This window comes from Microtus oregoni, unplaced genomic scaffold, assembly GCF_018167655.1.
Source record: "Microtus oregoni isolate MIOR12 unplaced genomic scaffold, Mior012 000015F_ref0000493, whole genome shotgun sequence".
NCBI lineage: Eukaryota > Metazoa > Chordata > Mammalia > Rodentia > Cricetidae > Microtus > Microtus oregoni.
In genome coordinates this window covers 46,423,905-46,429,773 of record NW_024543074.1, presented here as the reverse complement: position 1 = coordinate 46,429,773, position 5,869 = coordinate 46,423,905, and the positions used below count along the sequence as shown (strand labels likewise).

The following is a 5,869-nucleotide window of genomic DNA, read 5'->3' as shown; positions in this document are numbered from 1 at the left end:
TCCTGCTCACCTGCCTCAGGCATTGATGGAGGGGATATATTTTTTAAAAGATCAAGTTACCAGACATGTTGGCCTTTAATCCCAGTACTTGGGAGGCTGAGGCAGATCTCTGTGAGTCTGAGGCCAGCCTGGTCTACATAGTTCCAGGACAGCCAGAGTTATGTAGCAAAACCTTGTCTCAAAAAAAAAAAAAAAAAAAAGTCATTCTGTTTCTGGTTCAGACAGAACAATTTCAGTTGTAGACGTTTGTATGAAACTCACTTGCCGCTCCAGTTTAGAAACAGTCCCTTTGCCCTCATTTGCCTGTGTGTACCAGGACACCTGTTGGTATGTGACATCAACTACTGAGAAGCGTGCCCCGAGTACAGTCATCTCACAGCAAGCCAAGGAGCTTCCAGCTCTAGGAAGCCTCCCTTATGACATAGCATTTTCATTGGCCACCATGTGAAGTTTGCAGCCCCTAACTTGAACTACTGGAATGTTTCTTCTGGATCCTTTCTCCCTGGTCCATACTACCAAGCTCTAGGTATAGAGGCTGTTTTACCTTTGGGCTCTCCAAAATGTGTTACTGTTGCTCCTGCTTGCTGGGTCAATTTATAAATTCCTCTCAAAGGTTTTTCTTATCTCCTGCGGAATAAACCCGGAAGTCCCACCCACAGCCTTCCGAGCCCCTCATGAGCAGCTTTGCAATCTCTCTGCCCTCACATCCAGCTCAGACAGTGGTTCTCAACTTTCTTAACACTGTGACCCTTTAATGCAGTTCCTCATGTTGTGGTTGGTGACCCTAATCACAAGGTTATTTTCACTGCTACTTTATAATTGTAATTTTGTTACTGTAAATAAAAAAAAAAGAACCACTTAAGTAAGTGAAACATTGAGGAAAATCCAGCTGCTGTGAGAGTAACTGATGGGAAGGGGTGGAGAGTTATTTTAATTGGAAACCACAGACGACACTGGCTTACAGTACACTGTGCAGAACAGAAATGGACGCGTATTTGTTAATCCCTGTTAAAACTTTGGATTTTGCTCTCTTTATCCCTGCTAACCACATGAAACCTTGCAACGTATATTTTTTTCCCCAACCCCAGGCCCTGGCCACCTCTCACCTGCCTGACTGCAGCTGCCTCAGTGCCTGTCTGACCTCAGCTTTCAGTTGGCTCGTTCACTGCAACTGGTGTACTCTTACCATATGAAACCTCCCCAAACACAGTTGCCAGCTATGCCTTTCCTGTTTTCATCAAAACCTCTCAGAGGTTTTTGGATTTTTGAGACAGGGTTTCTCTATGTAGTCCTGGCTGTTTTGGAACTTGCTCCGTAGACCAGGCTGGCCTCCAACTCACAGAGATCCCCTCTGCCTCCCGAATTCTGGGACTCTAAAGGTGTGTGCTACAAAGCCTGGCTAGGGGCTGGAGAGATGGCTCAGTGGTTAAGAGCACTGGCTGCTCTTCCAGAGGTCCTGAGTTTAATTCCCAGCAACCACATGGTGGCTCACAGCCATCTATAATAAGATCTGGTGCCCTCTTCTGGCCTGCAGGCACACGTGGAAGGAATGTTGTATACATAATAAATAAATAAATCTTAAAACAAAACAAAAAAAACAAAACAAAAAAAAAACAAAGCCTGGCTAAAACCTCTAAGAGTTTGCAAGTTGAGTCCTCTGTGCCTCAGGCTATTTTCACCTGGTTTTTTTTTTTTTAAATATTTATTTATTTATTATGTATACAATATTCTGTCTGAGTATATGCCTGCAGGCCAGAAGAGGGCACCAGACCCCTTTACAGATGGTTGTGAGCCACCATGTGGTTGCTGGGAATTGAACTCAGGACCTTTGGAAGAGCAGGCAATGCTCTTAACCTCTGAGCCATCTCTCCAGCCCCTATTTTCACCTAGTTAAACGGTCCTGCTTGCTAATGCTGTTCCCGTAGTCACTGCTTTCTGTGCGTTTTTTCTGTGTGATTTTAGACAGGGTCTCATGTGGTCCTGACTGGTCTCAGACTTGGCTATGTATTCAAGTGAGGCCTTCTTTGAACTCCTGACCCTCCTTGTCTCTGCCTCCCAGTTGGGATTACAAGGGTGCTCCACCATGCTTGGCGATGGTTACTGTTTCTAAATAAAACTGTTCATTTCTGGATATTAGTCCTAATTATACAGAAGCAGGAACTAAAAAGAAAGCTAAAGTGACTGGTAACCTCGGAACTCATGTGTGGACAGACCAAGTATTGTGTTCTATAACGCTACCAATGATGTAAAAACTGGTAATATTGAGGGTTGAGAATGATCTTTATTTCTGTTTTTTCCTGTTCTTCCAAACTTCAAATAATAAAAAATTTCGTCCTTCTTTCTCTGTGGAAAAATGGTAAGCAAGCCATGATGCCCTTGCAGAGGTCATATGACAAATTTCTTTATTCGGTCTCGGGGTTCCAGGGATTAAACAGTAGCCTTGATGCCTTTATCTGCCGAGCCATTTCCCTGGCCTTCTTTCAAATTTAGACATCAAAAGGACTGGGGGATTTAGGGTGGGAGACATGGCTCAATTAGTAAAGTGCTTGCTCTGAAAGATGAGGACCTGAGATTGATCCCCCAAAGTCATGTAAAGAAATCATAGCACAGCAGCTCATGCCTGCCATTGCACTGCTGGCTGGAGAAGGGGACACAGCAGGATCTCCAGAGCCTAGAGCTGGCTGGCCAGGGAGTCAGTCAATCCATGAACTCCAGGGTCAGTGACTGTGCCTGCTAATTTTATGTCAATGTGACTCAGAAAAGGGAACCTCACAGGCAGATCTCTGAGTTCGAGGCCAGCCTGGTCTATATAGTGAGTTCCAGGGTGACACAGAAAAACCCTGTCTTGAAAAACCAAGAGGATGAAAGAAAAGAAAACCTCAGTTGAGGAAAGGCACCCCACCAGACAGACCATTTGTGCGTTTTCTTGATTGATGGTGTGGGAAGGCCCAGCCCATTGTGGATGGTACCATTCCTGGGCAGGTGGTCCTGAGGTATAGAAAAAATCTGGTTGAGGAAGCCAGTAAGCAGGACTCCCCCATGTCCTCCATATGGCATCTGTATCAACTCCTGCCACCAATTTCCTGCCTGAAAACAAATATACAACTTGGAATGGATTTGAGGCAAATTGTGCCATAAGCAGATTATAAGTGGCTAAAAAAGCTTAAAAAGCAAGTAACAATAAAAGAAAATGTTTCTGATACAATACCAGCAGTACAAAAAAAATCCCCCATTTTGCAATAGTGCAACTTTGAAGTACATATTGTTGACTGTCCACAGTTCACCCAGAGTTACAACTCCACACATCAACAATAATATGCTGACAGTTCCTAAAAACTATTTTTTTAAAGATTTATTTATTTATTGTGTATACAGTATTCTGCCTACATTCATGCTTGCAGGCCAGAAGAGGGCACCAGATCTCATTACAGATGGTTGTGATCCACCATGTGGTTGCTGGGAATTGAACTCAGGACCTTTAGACAAGCAGGCAATGCTCTTAACCACTGAGCCATCTCCCCAGCCCTCCTAAAAACTATTTAAAAAGGCATAACCCAGATGTTCCCTCATTTGACCAACTCCATCTAAGTTTAGATGTGCAGAAGGGCTTGGGTATATCCAGAGTAAGCCACATGCAACATGTTACTTTATCAATTTTCTAAAATAAGGTTTAAGGACAATGACAGAAGACAAGGGAAGAAAACATGGAGGAATGAAATCCTTACTACTATAAATGCATATTTTTTGACAGTAGGGGGAAACCTTTTACAGATTAGTTACAAAGAAAAGGCAAATAAACAATTTTGCACAAGAAATTTAACACATTCTGTACAATGTCTTCACTTTGCTGGCATCATTTGTACAAACTCTTCATAGTTTGCCCGCCCGTCACTGTCAAAATCTGCTTCCCGGAGATCATGTCGTCAACCTCTGCATCTGTCAGCTTCTCTCCGAGGTTTGTCATCCCATGGCGAAGCTCTGCGGCACTAACGTAGCCATTGCCGTCCTTGTCAAACACGCGGCGTGCTTCTCTGATTTCCTCTTCACTGTCTGCATCTTTCATTTTTCTGGCCATCATTGTCAAAAGTTCAGGGAACTCAGTTGTGCCATTACCATCTGCATCTACTTCATTAATCATGTCCTGTAGCTCTGCTTCCGGGGGGGGGGGGGTCCTACCCACGAGACCTCATCCCAGTCCCCAACTCCTTTGTTGTTATGGTCCCAGCACTGTCCTTGCCAAATAGTGGAAAGGCTTCTTTGAATTCTGCAATCTGCTCTTCAGTCAGTCAGCCTTCCGAGCTGCTTGCGGCTACGGCATGGTGCACAGCACCCGCATGCTCTTCCCTACGGACCACAGACTTCCTTCTTGATGAGTTGACCTGGACATAGAAGCTAAGAGAAACTCTTTCCTCCCCATGTTGATTTTGATCATGGAGTTTATCACAGCAGTGGAAACCGTAACTGAGACAGTGAGAGAGACTGTCTCAAACAGTAAGGTGGGGAGGCTGGAGAGACGGAGCAACAGTTAAAGTGCTTGCTGCTCCAGCAGGAGGACGAGCATCTGGGGGCCGGAGGGAATGGCTCATAGGTCAAGAGCTCTTATTACTTTTCCAGAGGATTAGGTTCAGTCCCCAGCACCCACATGTAACTCCAGTTCTAGGAGATCCAACGCCTCTTCGGACCTCCTCGGGCTCCTACATGCACACAGTGCACATTGACACACTCAGACATACAGTGTGCGTGCGTGTGTGTTTACTGCTTTTAAAAAGAGAACCCGAATTTGGATTACTAGTTGTGGGGTTGTGAAGTCTTAGAAGGTAGAGACAGGGACTTCCCAGAGAAACTAGCTATATCAACAGGCTGTAGGCTGAGAGCACCTGCTTCAAAGAGTAAGGTAAAAGAGTAAGCCAGGGTAATTCCCAACAGTCCATTTGGAGCCGGCACATGTGTGCACCCATACACACATGAAGACAGACAGGACACGGGCATGGCAGGTAAGACTTTAATCCCGCACTCCGGAGGTAGAGGCAGGTGGTTCTCTGTGAGTTCGAGGCCAGCCTGGGCATAGTGAGTTCCAAAATAGACAAACTATGTAGAGAGACCCTATCTCAAACAAAACAGATAGGACCTTTTTTTTTTTTTTTTTTTTTTTTTTGGTTTCCAGGCTGGTCTCGAACTCACAGAGATCCACCTGCCTCTGCCTCCCGAGTGCTGGGATTAAAGGCGTGCGCCACCATCGCCCGGCCCCAATTTTTTTTTTTTAAATATATGATGCTTGGGACTGAACTCTGCATTTTGTAGGCTAGGCAGGCTCTCTACCATTGAGCTATAGTTCTACTCAGCCTCCTAAAAGACGCATTTGGGTGGAGGTTAATAAAGACATTTTAATATAGGCTTAAGCATGAAGGGTAAGAGAAAGATGGGTACTCAGAGGAAAAATGAGACACATCCAAGAGCAAGGGTGTGAGATTCTCAAAGAATTGCAGGAGGTAAAACATACCCTAATGGAAACCCAAGGGGTAGCTCAAAAAATGTATTTTTAGGTAACAGATGCTAGGTTGGTCCTGGTGCTGCAGAATTATACTTCCAGTTTCTTAGGAAGCTGGGGCAGGAGGACAATAAATTCACTGCCTGCCTGAGCAACTTTGTGAGATCCTGTCTCAAAATATACATAATAAAAGGCTGGTGGATGCAGCTCGGTGGTCGACTGCAGCCCCTAGTACCGAGGGAAAAAGCGGAGGGAAATAGATGCCAAAGACAATTTTCTCACATGCCTCTTGGGGTTGGTGTGAAGCTGGCCCACAGGGATTGGTGGTGGGACCGCAAGGAGGCGGAACCGAGGGCGAGCGGCGCTAGAGTCCCGCGGACT

At 45.2% G+C, this 5,869-nt stretch overlaps 1 pseudogene; it reads right to left on the bottom strand.

The window, feature by feature from the left end:
* Positions 1 to 3,839: 3,839 nt before the first annotated feature.
* LOC121456367 lies at positions 3,840 to 4,283 on the bottom strand (annotated as a pseudogene).
* Positions 4,284 to 5,869: the final 1,586 nt, after the last annotated feature.